Source organism: Pyrus communis, chromosome 9 (assembly GCF_963583255.1).
Source record: "Pyrus communis chromosome 9, drPyrComm1.1, whole genome shotgun sequence".
In the NCBI taxonomy this organism is placed as follows: domain Eukaryota; kingdom Viridiplantae; phylum Streptophyta; class Magnoliopsida; order Rosales; family Rosaceae; genus Pyrus; species Pyrus communis.
The window spans coordinates 7,084,787-7,101,530 of NC_084811.1; the positions used below are offsets into that span (position 1 = coordinate 7,084,787).

Sequence of the window (16,744 nt, forward strand, 5' to 3'; positions counted from 1 at the left end):
AGACAGAAATCCAAGTTTAATCCGAGTTTTATAGAAGAAGAAAAAGAAAAAAGAAAAAAAAAGCACTAACAGGTGGTGGTGCCTGAAACAATTCTTCTTCGGCAATCAGGTCCCGCTTTTTGCAAAATATGTTTCACGTCGAGGTGCTTTTCATAGGCACTCCCTAAACCCTAGACTAGTACTACCTTGAGATACACGGCACTACCTCCTAAATTATTATTTTTTAATTACAAACCATATTCTATACTAAATTAAGGTTTGTTGTAATTAGTATTTCTTTATCAATGTGATTGTGTAAACTAAAAATAGGAATCCCAATAGGATTTGGAAATCAAATCTTTTATGACTTGTATTACTTGTATGACAAGAAAAGCCCATCATAATTATTATAAGTCACTTAATTACACGATGGTGCCTCTCATACCCAAGGAAGTTGACCCTCAGGACTTGATTCAACTACGTTCGATTGCCCTCTGCAATGCCCTTTACAAAATCGGGGAGAAAGTCCTTGTAAATCGACAATTCTGCCAGATAACTCTTTGATCGCTTCTGAAGTTGGTCATTTTCAGCGTGGAAAGAACGGGTGTTTGGCCTTGAAATTTGATATGAGCAAGGCATAGTATCGGGTGGAATAGAGCTAGCTTTCTAGAGTCAATGCTGATAAAGCTTGGGCTTGCGGCAGATTAATTGGATAGGGATGGTTATGAATTGTGTGGGCTCAGTTTCTTGTTCATTCCTTGTTAATAGTTAATAGTGAGGTTGCGCGTTGCCTATCTTAAATATAGAAGTTGATGATTTGATTATTACTTTGCATATCTTATTGTAAAGCAAGGTTGGCGAATTATTCTAAACCTTGACTGGCTGGCCTCCAGGTTACTTTCCCATAACAGTTTTCGTGAAAATTTTGTAAACTAAATGATATAGAAGTTGATGATTGGATTATTATTTAAGCATTGATAAACATGCTCATTTCATATTGGTGACACATTATTTGGTTTGCAAATTTTATCTACAAATTTAGTCTCCCTATAATTAACTTTTTTTTTTTATTGGCTCGCGGACTTCCTTAATGCCCAGCCTGCGACTCAATTTCCTTCTATACTTCCAACACAAATAAATGCAATTACCATTAAGTTTCAATTAAAAAAACCGATTAAATACGTCTCAAACAAATAAAAATATAACACTAAAAGGTGACATTAGGGTTTTACATATCCATTGTTTTGTCACTGCAGCCAGAGTAGAAGGATAAAGCACGGACCCTTTTTCTTTTGTTATTGTTCTGTTATTTAGGATTATAATGTAGCACATCTTAAATTTGACCATTAGCTGCCAGAGTAGAAGGCTACGCATGGAACTTTAATTCTCTTTTTTTTTTTTTCTTTGTGTGTGTAATTTCCATTATATTAAGGGAAGCGGAGAACATGGATGGAGCTACAAATTTTCTTTAACGCGAGCGACCTTAACCCTATCTTCCATAATTTCATTGCCTTTTCTTTTTTTGCAAACTTCATTAAGCCATAAATTGTAGGAATTACAGTGATGGGAATATAACTGAAATTATTTAAAGTACTAAAATTATAGTAAAATTCGAGTTGTATGTCTTTTTCTTTATGTTTCACTAAAAGAAGTAGCAATAATATGACCGATATGTTCTTTGCACCTTCTAAAGTCATCATAATTTTTCCCCTCACAAAACTTCAGTGGATGCAGCTGTCCCCAGTAGGCCTTAGCTGCCTCCGCCCATGACGGAGAAGTTTCAAAAACTATTACAATATTTAGGGGAGATAACAGTTTCGAACCTGAGACGCATAAGTAAAAACTTATCACCTTATCCACTAAGATATTGGATCACAAGCACCTTGTTTTCTTAGATCCCAGAAAACCCTTTGTTTGCTTAAAAATATAATCCTGAATCGCTAACTAAGATCTCTGAGTCACTATCTTAGATCTCTCAATCCACACATCAGGTCCCAAAATCGAAATATGATATCCCCGTCTAGGATAGTTCATTTTGTACATAGGGTAGTCCGGTTGAATGAGAACTAAGGCAGTGGAAATCATCTTGCTCCTACTCACCATCCCAGCAACTATTGATGGAGCATCATCATCACGATGAACAATGACTATTTTCTTTAAATTTTGAGCATGCTCGAGAATATATGACACACCCCGACCGAGATCGGAGCGTGCTGGCCGTCACACAAAGGTGACGTAGCCATGTGCACTTGCGGAAGCTAATAAGTAGTAATATAAAAGTACGAATAATTAAAAACTAGCATACAAGTACTAGAATAAGTGCTAGTTAGTGCGATACAAATTCAGAGCAGGTCTATAGCAGTCCAAATAAAACAACAACAGTAGTACGCCCGAAGGCGACCCTACAATGGGGAGTGTCTGTCAGAACGCCGAAAAGCTCTCAAGGGAAACCACCGCAACGGCTAAGCAACTAGAACCTGGAGGGGCGCAAAACAAAAGCGTGAGTGGGCAAAAACAAAGCTCTTTTAAAACCATTTAGCAAAATACAATCTAACCCCTCGCCGTAAAACCTGTATACTTCCCAGAAAATAAACATATATACGTATGTATAGATATGCCAATCATGCTCAGGGGTATATCATTCATGCTCAATATATGCCATGTCAAAATCTCATAATGATATGCAAGTGCTCAGGTATGAGTCATATCAATCACACAATCCTCTGGCAGCCGGAGTCACCTAACGTGACCTGTACGGCTGCATATAGAGCTCAAATCTCAACTCCACATCTAAACCTGCCCACGAGTCGGAACCACCTAAAGGGGTCTGTACGACAGGCCTGGGTGTAACACGTATATACGCTCTAGTGCTACGATCACGTGAGGGCTGTGCGAATAATCGCGGGTCACCTACGAGTCGGAACCACCTACTGTGGTCTGTACGACAAGCCTATGCACCTAGCTTGGATCCCAGCTGAACGTATGGTGCGGGAGGTGAACAACACGTGAAGGACTGTGCCCTACTCTGGGCGGGAGCACTAACACCGGGGGTGCAGGTTATGAGCTCTCTAAGCATCTCTATCCACTATTTAATGCAATCGTTAATTAACGCTTACCTGGCACTTACCTATGCCTCCACAGCACCCACATATAAATATATATGACATATGCATATGTATATGTATGCCACAAATAATGCATGCAATGATGCATAAACGATAATAATAAAGTGCATGGCATAATGTAAATAACCCTTTTTTATCAAATTCTGGGAATATAAATGTATATAGGTATATACGGAAAACAAAAGCCCACTCACTGGTATGTAGAAGGGTCGTAGCCCCCCTGTCTCGCATGTGCACGCTCGTCCTCTGGGTACGTGTCACCTAGATGCGAAACAACTATAAAAACGTTAACTTTAAAGCACATAACCCGTTTCTCGTAATAACTTCTCATACATTGCTCAAAATGGACAAATAAATATACCCACGTGCTCTACACAACCTCAGGGTCACAACCATATTTTTAGAAAATTTTTTGGACCCCGCACGCGCCCCCACGCGCCAGCACAGGCACGGACCTACGAGCCCCCCACGCGCGGCCACGTGCCAGGCACACTGACGGTGTCAACAGACGCCGTCAGGAATATTCCGTTAAAACCCCGGAATATTCCGTTAAAACTAACTGGTTCCGTTAACGGCGTTAGGAATATTCCGTCAGAATTGACGGAATATTCCGTCGCCTTCTTCCTTCGATCGCCGGCAACGTCGCCGGCGCCGGAACCTGGGAAAACCTGCAACTCAGGTTTTCTCACTCATTTTTCAACCGTTTTTCGTGATTTTTGGACCAAATGAAAGCCCTAGACTAGTAGAACAAGTCCCAACAAGTTTTAAGGGCTAAAACTAAGAGATTATACCTGTGCAATTTCTCCAAAACCGACCAACTTAGAACAGGACGATCCCGACGTCCAATTTTGTCCAACGAAGCACTCCGAGGCTCCTTGGGACCTCACCAACACATCTACAAGCTCAGAAAACCCAAAAACTTAATGTACAAACTTTGCATGAACAGTACACAATTCGGACCACTTCGAAACGACGTGAAAACAAAATGTTTCTCACCTGAAATTGCTACGGTTGTGTTCCCCTCGACCTCACGAGCTTAAATATGTCCTTGGTTCCCTCGATCTGTTAGTGTTTAGGGTGGTTGTGGGTTTGTCCGTACGTTTTCGAAAAGGAGGAAAGGGAATGGGGCTCGGGGAACTCACAGAGAGAGAGACAGAGGGAGACAGTGAGACAGTGTGTGTGTGTGGCCCTCAGCTTGCCAACACCACACAAAACAACCAAAACCAAATAACGAAACGAACTAGGGGCTAAAATGTCATTTCACTAGTACGTTTTTAAAAATCCCGGGACGGGATGTCACAACCTTCCCACCTTAATAGAATTTCGTCCCGAAATTCAAAACAACCAAACAGCAGCCCCTAGTGGCCAAAGAACAAACGAGGGTACAAATCCCTCATTCGATCTTCTGTCTCCCACGTGGCTTCCTCAACGGAATGATTCCTCCACAAAACCTTCACTAAATTCACTATCTTGTTCCTCAGGACCTTTTCTTTCCAATCTAGTATCGTCACCGGCTCCTCGTCGTACGTCAAATCTGGGTTAATCTCAAGCGGTTGAGGAGGTATCACATGAGATGGATCAGCAACATAGTGTCGGAGCATAGACACGTGAAAAACATTATGCACTCTAGCCAACTCCGGAGGCAACTCCAACCTGTAAGCTACCTCACCAACTCGTTCTGTGACCGCGTATGGTCCGATGTACCTAGGACTCAGTTTCCCCTTCTTTCCGAACCGCACAACACCTCTCCACGGTGAAAGCTTCAGAAATACCCAATCTCCGACCTCATATGTTCTGTCCGTAGCACGCCGATCCGCTAGACTCTTCTGCCTGTCCTGAGCTGCTTTCAGGTTAGACTTAATCACCTGAACATTCTGAGTAGTCTCCTCGACAATCTCTGGACCCACTAAAACTCTTTCTCCAACCTCTGACCAACATAACGGTGTGCGACAAGCTCTGCCATACAAGGCCTCAAATGGCGCCATGCCAATGCTCGAATGAAAACTGTTGTTGTAAGCAAATTCCATCAAATCCAACCTTTGGTGCCAAGCGTCACCAAACTGCAACACCGAAGCTCACAGCATATCCTCCAAGGTCTGAATAGTTCTCTCTGACTGTCCGTCTGTCTGTGGATGATACGCCGTGCTGTAAAGTAATCTCGTGCCCAAAGCTTCCTGGAAAGCTACCCAAAACTTCGACGTAAATCGTGGATCTCGATCCGAAACAATACTCACTGGGACACCGTGGTACTTCACAACCTTCGAAATGAACAACTCCGCTAAACGGCTCAGAGAATACTTCTCTCTCACAGGAATAAAATGAGCCGACTTAGTGAGTCGATCGACGATCACCCAAATGCCGTCAAAGCCATTATGTGTACGCGGGAGCTTGTACACAAAATCCATGGTGATATTTTCCCATTTCCACTCTGGAACGGGAAGCGGCTGCAACAACCCAAACGGCTTCTTCCTTTCTGCTTTAACTTGCTGACAAACAGCACATCTGCTCACATACTCGGCTATCTCCCTCTTCATACCCGGCCAATAATAAAATGGTCGAATGGTATGATACATTTTCGTAGCTCCTGGATGCATGGCATAAGCCGAGATATGTGCTTCATCGAGAATTTCTTTCTTCAACACCACACTCTTAGGCACGAACATTCTACCTTCTAGCATCAACATGCCATCCGAATCACGAACTCTGAGGTCTCGCCTCCTTCCTTGCTCTCGAGCTTGAATAAGTTCTTGAGTCTCCTGATCAGCTACTTGGGCTTCAAGCACCCGATCAACAAGTATCGGCCTAACTTGGAAATTAGCAAGTAATGCCACATCTCGATCTTCGGCTTCTAGCCTTACCCCCGTAGTACGCAAGTCCACCAAAAGAGGAGCACGACTAGCGTACAACGCATTAATACGGCCCTGTGACTTCCTGCTAAGTGCATCAGCCACTACGTTCGCACGACCAGGATGATAATCAATCGTGCAATCGTAATCGCTGAGCAACTCCAACCACCTCCGCTGACGAAGATTGAGTTCCTTCTGAGTAAAGAGATACTGGAGACTCTTGTGATCCGTAAAGATCCTGCACTTTTCTCCGTAAAGATAATGCCTCCACAACTTCAACGCAAAAATGATAGCAGCCAACTCCAAATCATGTGTAGGGTAATTCATCTCATGAGGTTTCAACTGCCGCGAAGCATAAGCAATCACCCTACCATGCTGCATCAATACACATCCCAAACCATTCAAGGAAGCATCGCTATAAACCTCGAAATCACCGCTATCGTCTGGGAGTGCCAAAACAGGTGCATGAGTGAGACAATGCTTCAACCGTTGGAAACTCTGCTCACACCTATCATCCCACTCAAATTTAACATCCTTCCTTGTTAACCTCGTCAACGGCAAGGCAATCACCGAAAAATCCTTAACGAACCTCCGATAATACCCTGCCAAACCAAGGAAACTTCTCACTTCGGTGACGGTTCGCGGTTGCTCCCAACTCTCTACCGCTGCAACCTTCTGAGGGTCAACCAAAATACCCTGAGCAGAAATGACGTGCCCCAAGAACGCAACTTGGTCTAACCAGAACTGGCACTTGCTAAACTTAGCATATAACTGGTGTTCCCTCAACCTTTTCAACACCAAAGTAAGATGTCGAACATGCTCCGCTTTCGACTTAGAATACACCAGAATATCGTCAATGAAGACAATAACGAATCTATCCATGTAAGGCTGGAATACTCGGTTCATCAAATCCATAAAGGCGGTTGGTGCATTCGTCAACCCAAATGGCATAACCAGAAACTCGTAATGACCGTAACGAGTCCTGAACGCCGTCTTAGGGACATCATCCCTACTGATCTTCAGCTGATAGTAACCAGACCTCAAGTCTATCTTAGAGAACACGCAAGCACCTCTCAGTTGATCAAACAAATCATCGATACGAGGCAAGGGATAACGGTTTTTAATCGTCACCCGATTGAGTTGCCTGTAGTCGATGCACAGCCTCAAAGTTCCATCCTTCTTCCTCACAAACAACACTGGAGCACCCCAAGGCGAAGTACTAGGCTGGATAAATCCCTTATCTACTAACTCTTGCAGCTGAACTTTCAATTCCCTTAACTCCACAGGAGTCATACGATAAGGAGTTAAAGAAATAGGATTGGTACCTGGAATAAACTCAATGGTGAACTCTACGTCTCGATCTGGGGGTAACCCAGGTAAATCCTCAGGAAAAACATCAGGGAAGTGTCTGACCACTCTCACATCCTCTATTCTGCTAGTAACAACCTCATCCAGCACCACATGAGCCAGATACCCCTGACAACCCTTAGTTAACAACTTTTTCGCTCGTAGCGCCGAAATAACGCCATATCTCACCCCACTCTGCTCACCCACGAAGGTAACCACAGGTAGTCCAGGTCGGTGAAACGTAACCACTTTCCCATAACAGTCAATGTTGGCACGATAGAAGTGCAACCAATCCGTGCCCAGAATCACATCAAAGTCCACAATATCTAACGGGATAAGATCGGCTGACAAAGCAACACCCTCTACGATCACTGGACACCCCGGGTACACACAATCTACAACGCAACTCTCTCCCCTAGGCATAACAAACTCTAAATCATACCCTAGGGGTGTGGGGCGAGGTTGCGTCGCTTGAGCAAATGTATGAGAAATTACGGAATGTGTAGCTCCACAATCAATTAAGACTCTAGCAAAACAACCAAGAATGTTCAACGTACCCATAATCAAGTCTGGGTTGTTCTGAGCGTCCTGCAGAGAAATATTGTGAAGACGCCCCTGTCCCTGCTGACGCCCGCCGCGGCCTCTGCCCGCCTGAACGCCGCGTCCCTGAGCACCACACCCCTGACTGGGCTGGCCTGCCTGTCTCGAAGATCCTGCACTGCTAGTGGCAATCTCTCCCTGCTGATACTGTCCTCCCTGATACCACTGAGAACCACCCGCTGGAGCTGGAGGATACGGCATATAGCCGCCTGAATACTGGGGATAGCCACCCTGGGGATAGGGATCCTGAGGGTACTGATACTGCCCAGGAGCATAAGGGACAGCATCACCCTGATAGTGGTAAGCACCACCTCGACCCGTCTGGCCGTAGCTACTAGTACCCTGAATCTGCTGGAGCGGTGCAGGTGGTGGCATAAAGGTCTGCTGCGGTTTCTGCTGCTGCTGACCCTGGGGACAATTTGCCGCTCTATGTCCCACCTGTCCACATGTAAAACAACCGTTGCTACCACGTCTACACTCACCGAAATGTCGGTTGTTACACCTGCGGCAAATAGGGGCTCTGCCTCGCCCACCATCGCCCTGCCTCTGGCCTCTAGCGCCACCAGAAAATCTACCTCCACGACCCTGCCCAGTGGCACTGAAGCCACCACTCGAAGAACTAGAACTAGCTCCACCTCTCTTGAAGTTCTGAGTCTGTCGGGGCCCGAGCGATGCCTGACCTTTGCCTTTGTCATCTTTCTTCTGGTTGCCGTCCTTCTCTTCATCCGTATCGCTCGACATATTCTCGGAGTCCTCGATCCTCAACAGTATCTCATAGAAGTCCCGATAAGTCTCGCTGTGGACCGTAGACGCCATAGAACGCCACTTCTTCCTGGTGCCCAGACGGAAAAGATGGAGCATCTCCGCCGGATTACCAGCGACATCAGGGTGATAACGGGACAAGTCCGTAAACTTACGGTAGTACTCATTCGCTGACATCTTCCGCTGTTTCAGTTCGGAAAACTCCTGCTTCTTACGGTCAATGTACTCAGGGGGCACATATCTTCTCCTAAACAACCCCGTAAACACGTTCCAATCAATCCTCTGATCCGGAGTCAACCTACGAAGCTTCTGCTCCCACCAAGCTGCCGACTCCGTATCCAGAAACCAAGCGGTCGTCTCGACCCACCTCTCCATAGGCAAGTTCCCCTGATTATGTAGCACCCGGAAAGTCTTCTCTATGTGTTCTAGCCAGCGCTCTGCGCTCTCAGGTCCCTCACTGCCCTTAAACTTATCCAGCTTCAAGTTGTACATAGTCTCCAGAGGAGTCCTCTGGGGAGGGCGCATCACTGCCTGAAGGGCTGTAGCAAAAGCTTCCCCCAACTGAGTAATATCGGGGAACATAGGCTCAGAAGAGCGACGGGGTTCCCGACGAGGCGGCATAGTTCTGACAGAAGACACCAAAATTATTAGAATACTCACAAGGACACAGGACTGCCAAACCTAGGCTCTGATACCAAACTGACACACCCCGACCGAGATCGGAGCGTGCTGGCCGTCACACAAAGGTGACGTAGCCATGTGCACGTGCGGAAGCTAATAAGTAGTAATATAAAAGTACGAATAATTAAAAACTAGCATACAAGTACTAGAATAAGTGCTAGTTAGTGCGATACAAATTCAGAGCAGGTCTATAGCAGTCCAAATAAAACAACAACAGTAGTACGCCCGAAGGCGACCCTACAATGGGGAGTGTCTGTCAGAACGCCGAAAAGCTCTCAAGGGAAACCACCGCAACGGCTAAGCAACTAGAACCTGGAGGGGCGCAAAACAAAAGCGTGAGTGGGCAAAAACAAAGCTCTTTTAAAACCATTTAGCAAAATACAATCTAACCCCTCGCCGTAAAACCTGTATACTTCCCAGAAAATAAACATATATACGTATGTATAGATATGCCAATCATGCTCAGGGGTATATCATTCATGCTCAATATATGCCATGTCAAAATCTCATAATGATATGCAAGTGCTCAGGTATGAGTCATATCAATCACACAATCCTCTGGCAGCCGGAGTCACCTAACGTGACCTGTACGGCTGCATATAGAGCTCAAATCTCAACTCCACATCTAAACCTGCCCACGAGTCGGAACCACCTAAAGGGGTCTGTACGACAGGCCTGGGTGTAACACGTATATACGCTCTAGTGCTACGATCACGTGAGGGCTGTGCGAATAATCGCGGGTCACCTACGAGTCGGAACCACCTACTGTGGTCTGTACGACAAGCCTATGCACCTAGCTTGGATCCCAGCTGAGCGTATGGTGCGGGAGGTGAACAACACGTGAAGGACTGTGCCCTACTCTGGGCGGGAGCACTAACACCGGGGGTGCAGGTTATGAGCTCTCTAAGCATCTCTATCCACTATTTAATGCAATCGTTAATTAACGCTTACCTGGCACTTACCTATGCCTCCACAGCACCCACATATAAATATATATGACATATGCATATGTATATGTATGCCACAAATAATGCATGCAATGATGCATAAACGATAATAATAAAGTGCATGGCATAATGTAAATAACCCTTTTTTATCAAATTCTGGGAATATAAATGTATATAGGTATATACGGAAAACAAAAGCCCACTCACTGGTATGTAGAAGGGTCGTAGCCCCCCTGTCTCGCATGTGCACGCTCGTCCTCTGGGTACGTGTCACCTAGATGCGAAACAACTATAAAAACGTTAACTTTAAAGCACATAACCCGTTTCTCGTAATAACTTCTCATACATTGCTCAAAATGGACAAATGAATATACCCACGTGCTCTACACAACCTCAGGGTCACAACCATATTTTTAGAAAATTTTTTGGACCCCGCACGCGCCCCCACGCGCGGCCACGTGCCAGGCACACTGACGGTGTCAACAGACGCCGTCAGGAATATTCCGTTAAAACCCCGGAATATTCCGTTAAAACTAACTGGTTCCGTTAACGGCGTTAGGAATATTCCGTCAGAATTGACGGAATATTCCGTCGCCTTCTTCCTTCGATCGCCGGCAACGTCGCCGGCGCCGGAACCTGGGAAAACCTGCAACTCAGGTTTTCTCACTCATTTTTCAACCGTTTTTCGTGATTTTTGGACCAAATGAAAGCCCTAGACTAGTAGAACAAGTCCCAACAAGTTTTAAGGGCTAAAACTAAGAGATTATACCTGTGCAATTTCTCCAAAACCGGCCAACTTAGAACAGGACGATCCCGACGTCCAATTTTGTCCAACGAAGCACTCCGAGGCTCCTTGGGACCTCACCAACACATCTACAAGCTCAGAAAACCCAAAAACTTAATGTACAAACTTTGCATGAACAGTACACAATTCGGACCACTTCGAAACGACGTGAAAACAAAATGTTTCTCACCTGAAATTGCTACGGTTGTGTTCCCCTCGACCTCACGAGCTTAAATATGTCCTTGGTTCCCTCGATCTGTTAGTGTTTAGGGTGGTTGTGGGTTTGTCCGTACGTTTTCGAAGAGGAGGAAAGGGAATGGGGCTCGGGGAACTCACAGAGAGAGAGAGACAGAGGGAGACAGTGAGACAGTGTGTGTGTGTGGCCCTCAGCTTGCCAACACCACACAAAACAACCAAAACCAAATAACGAAACGAACTAGGGGCTAAAATGTCATTTCACTAGTACGTTTTTAAAAATCCCGGGACGGGATGTCACAATATACCTTGCAAACTCGATTTCATTAGAGCCATAGGAATTCTCGATGCTTACCTCCTTAAGCTGATGAATAAAAGCAAGGTTTTGTAGTTTCCAGTATTCATTACCAAAGTGACTTGCCTGAAAACAGAAAAACAAATGAATTTATTGTGCCAAAAAAAAAAAAAAATTATTTCAAAATTACCAAATAAAAACATAACTTTCCGAATTTATCTTTTGACGATAATTTTTGGGTGCCTCTGTTTAACCTAACTATTCCATAAATTCATCAAACTTAATATGATGATTCAACCCCCTGTCAAAAGAACTGAAAGAATATGTAAGTACACGCAATATATTCAAAAACTAACCCCATTACACCCGAAGAAGGATGTATGATAGCACACTGCCGAACCTCCATAACGAAGATCAGTAGATGTTACATTACGCATTAAGTTCTGGTTTGTCAAACATGTCTTATGAAAAATCAAATAAATTTGAAATCATACTCCAAAATTATATTCATGCCTCATTTGAAGACCCAAAAAGCAAAACACAATTTGAGAGTCTATTTGATTTGTTTTAACTTATATCTTTACACTGTAATGAAGCTAGTGCAGAGATTATATAAGTTTCACTTAAAGACTTTTAGTGATGACCACGTTAGGTTTCTGGATATCGATAGCAGCAGTTTCGGAGTTTTCGGTTTCAAACACTTGGCTCATAGCCACTATTACTATGGACTAACGATATTCTTCTCAAATTTGTAAGTGGGATGTCTCAAAATTGACCAACTTGGATGGTGAGTTCAAAACCTAATTATTAGGATTGCCCAGTTTGTGTGACTTAGCCCAAAACCCCCACCCCTGATCGTAAAATATCACTACATAAAAAATAAACAAAATAAAAAAGCTAACCCTTTTGCTGTTATTTAATCTGGGTTAAATTTGAGTTTTCATTCTTTTTATAGGATTTCTTAAGAAATTGTTGGGTTTTAATAAAGTCGCCCTAATTTACAAGCAAGTGATTCTACAAATTACTACAAGAAATGTGTGAGAGGGAGATGAATAGGAAACATAGAATTTCACTTACTTTTTCGGGAGTCAACCTCTCCAAGTTAGTCTTTATGCCCAAAATATTCAGATTAGGCAGTCCCCTAAGAAGCGAGACCGCTCCAGGAACAAGGTCATCATCCAAGCTCTCACAATGTATGCGCAAGTCTAAAATATTATATATCCAATATAAGTGCTGGCATGGAACCTTCATTGTTCAAAGCCTGCAAGTTATCAAGAAAAATCTTAGTTAGTGAGAAAGAAAGACAACATGAATTATCACTATCTAGATTAACATAATCATTAATTTGTCAAAAAATTAAAGCCTAATGCTTTTTAAGTTACTTCATCGGAGAGAGCTTGCGCATAAATAATTAAGAACTTACATTTCTACAGCAAGCCTCACAAATATCACATCAAATATATCATCACAAGAAGAATGCAATCTCCAGGATTGAAAAGTGAAAACTCTCAAGTCACAAGACTAGTTTTTTTACAAAAAAAGGTCCAGAAGGATAGAGTGAACTTTACCTTAATGGTCTTCCCATGTATAATAAGAACTTTTGCCAAGCATATACTGCGAAGAACCTCAAATACTTTGTCAAACTCATTTTTCCAAGGCTCTAAACAAATCTCAACTCTTGCCAAACTATTTAACTCTCCCAGATTTTGGGTATTTCTTAAATTGCCGTGCCATTTCAGATTTTTAAGATTTGGAGCAAAAATCTTCAAAGATGTCTGCTTTTTATGCTTGTTGGTACAAAGCGACCACTCCATTCCATATCCAGATTTTCAAGTTTCTCACCAGATATATTAAGATGGACGTCACCATCATTGAAAAAAGAAAAGGATTCCAAAGACGAACTTTCAATGAAGATATTGTGTATACCTTTGATAGAACAAAGACGTAACTCCTTGAGGCATTTACAGCAACTTGAGATTCATTTGAAAACACCCTCGTCTACTGTGTTAACATAACGCAATGATAAGTAACGGAGATTACTAGAAAAGGATAGAGACGGCGCTTCAACATTCTCTGAATCGAACATACCCAAGGACACCGATAGAGAGCGCAAAGATTGAGAATGGAAGACGAAAGATGGCAACGAAAACTTATTAGTTGCAAGCTGTGAGAAATGGACGTCAAGCTCTTCAACAATACACCTTATGGCATTACGAATCCACTTGAGTACTACTCGAGAATGATCATCTGAACCTTTCTTCGCTTCATCGCTTGCATAGAAAGCCAAGCCGATGCAGACTTGCTGCAGCCTGTTATGACCACGAAATCCAAGTATCTATAAAAAGAAATCATCAGCGTCGCTAAATCCACTTTTTTTTTCATCTGTCCACCAAACTGTACCAAAATCCACCACTGGAACTGAGAGATGAAATTATCTGCATCTTTTGGACAGAGCACCCACTCGAGTGAGGTCCTTGAAATTGAGTAAGGAAAGAATACGATGAGCAACTTCCTCCGGAAGAACACTAAATCTCTCTATTCCACTTTCAGAAGAAGTTCCTTCAGCTTTAGGATTTGTAGATGCCCGGAACTCACGCTTGCGCTCCATCGTAGCGACTCCTGAAGACGGTGGTCAGAGGTTCTAGAGATAATCCTTTCCTGCAACCAACATTTGCAACAATATATCGTAACTACACTCTCACAAGATTGCTCAGGTAAGGCTTACAGCTAAACGGGATGGCATTGCAAAATCTCAGAGGCATATCATCAAACACCTTCCAGGCACTACCACAATCAACGAAGGGTATATTATCAATTTCCCCCCTGAACTTGTGACCATTGGCCAATTTCCCCCCTGAACTTTAATTTTGGCCAATTTCCCCCCTCAACTCTCATAATTAGTCAATTCCCCCCCTAAACTTTAATTTGGCCAATTTCCCCCCTCAACTCTCAAAATTAGTCAATTTGCACCCTACTGTTAATTTTTTATTTTTTTTTTAAATTTTCCATCTATTCTTTTCTTAATTTTCAATCTTTCTAATAGCTTCCAACAAAGTACTAAAATTAACATAAACTCAACTGCATAATATAGGGTAAAATGTACAAAAACATAATACAGTTAGTATGTGACATGGGTTGATTATAAGAAAAAGTTATGAATCGGGTTTAAAGCATGTAGAAGAAGAAATAATAACAAAAAGAAATAATAATCCTAAACTCATGGATCAAACCTATTTCAATAAAATGGGTTATTCTTAATAAGGAGTCGAAAATTATGAATAGACTAGCCATTTTTTTACTAAAGCTCGATTCTCCGCAATTTACTTGAACTTAGCTTTCACTTTTACAAAGAAAATTGTATTCACATACAAAAATTTACACATCAATCCTTTTTGTTATCAATTTTGTATAGTCAAAAATCAAATAAAATTACTCCATATTGATTTATTATGACTAATAATACTATCTATGATAAATTGTAAAATTCTAAATTTTAATCTATTTGTAATAGGATAAAGATATAGGAACATGATTAACATACATCTTATTTAGTTTCTTACACACACTTGTTTAATTATGATCAAATTAAAAATTTAACAGTAGGGTGCAAATTGACTAATTATAAGAGTTGAGGGGGGAAATTGGCTAAATTAAAGTTGAGGGGGGAAATTGACTAATCATGAGAGTTCAGGGGGGAAATTGGCCAAAATTAAAGTTGAGGGGGGAAATTGGCTAATGGTCACAAGTTCAGGGGGGAAATTGATAATATACCCATCAACGAATTCCAGAAAACCCTAAACAAAATCAACGATTTCCAGAAGATCCTAATACTATATTTGGACGAAGAAATTTAATACTACGAATGAATTTTTAAATGATAGAAATTAAAATGACTGAATTTTATATTTTAGAATTTACGAATTTTCTTGTCTGGTTAACCTAATGTTAGGGTGGAAAAATTTAAGATTACCAACGAATTTAAAAATGACGAAAATTGAAATAACGAAATTTTATTTTTTAGAATTTGTAAATTTTTTTGTTTAGTTCACCTAAAAGAACAATAAAATTGGATACAAAATTTATTATCTTTAAACTTTCAATCATAAAAATTAGGAAATGACACTTATTTATATGAAATTTAAAGTTGGGAATTTGAGGTCCCAAATTTTATTTTATTTTTCCAAACAGAAATTCTAAATTTTTATATTTATGACTCCAAAACAAGAGAATTTGTACATGTAAATTTATAAATTTTGACTTTTACTCAAATTTCAAGTTCATTTCCCTCGTTCAAACATAATGTAAAAGAACAATGAAATTGAATACAAAATTTATTATTTTTAAACTCTCAATCATAGCAATTAAGAAATTACACCTATTTACATGAAATTTAAATTTGGGAATTACAAATCCTAAATTCCAAGTTTTTTTTTTCATGTGAAAAATTCTAAATTTCTATATTTAGAATCTAAATAAGAAAATTGGTGCGTATCAATTTATAAATTCTAATTTTTATCTAAATTTCAAATTTATTTTCCTCTTCCAAACATACTTTAAACGAAATCAACGAATTCCACTAAATTTTTGAAAACGAAAAGTGTACAATTCGACAGAAATTCGATGTTCAAATCGGAAATTTTAGAAATTCGGAGTTGGAATCACTTACGCTTAGAGGCGGTATTGTAGTGGCTAAATCACTTTTTCTTGCGGCAATGAGCCGAGCCGTGGTTGTTAAGCCTAGATATACGCGCTTTTTATATATCGAAAACACGTAATTAACGCTATAAGCATTTGTCTGTGATCTGCCACTAGAGCAAATTACTTCCAACAATTCGAGGACAGGATAATCTGAGGGTTAATTGATTGATTACAGTTAAACCTATCGGGTAATAAGTCTTTTCCTATATAAACCCAAAAAATTTAGGACATAATTATTTATGAGTTATATAAACTAACATATGGGCACACATAAAATGTATGAGAAAATTTTTTATTTTTGTTTTTGAAATAGAAGGAGAGACGAAGAAAGTGATAGAGAATGTGGGAGTGAGGAAATTTTTTATTTTATTTTAATTTTTTTAATTAGAGATATGTTAGGATTGCATGTATGTGAGGCTTTAAAAAAAACAGCAAAATTTGGTTGTGTGAAATTATATTTCTACCTCATATTTCTTATTCATGTT

General features: G+C 41.3%; 1 pseudogene; it reads right to left on the reverse strand.

Annotated features, from left to right (window-relative positions):
* Nucleotides 1-1,611: 1,611 nt before the first annotated feature.
* Nucleotides 1,612-14,169, reverse strand: LOC137744289 (putative F-box/FBD/LRR-repeat protein At4g03220; annotated as a pseudogene).
* Between the last annotated feature and the right edge of the window lie 2,575 nt (nt 14,170-16,744).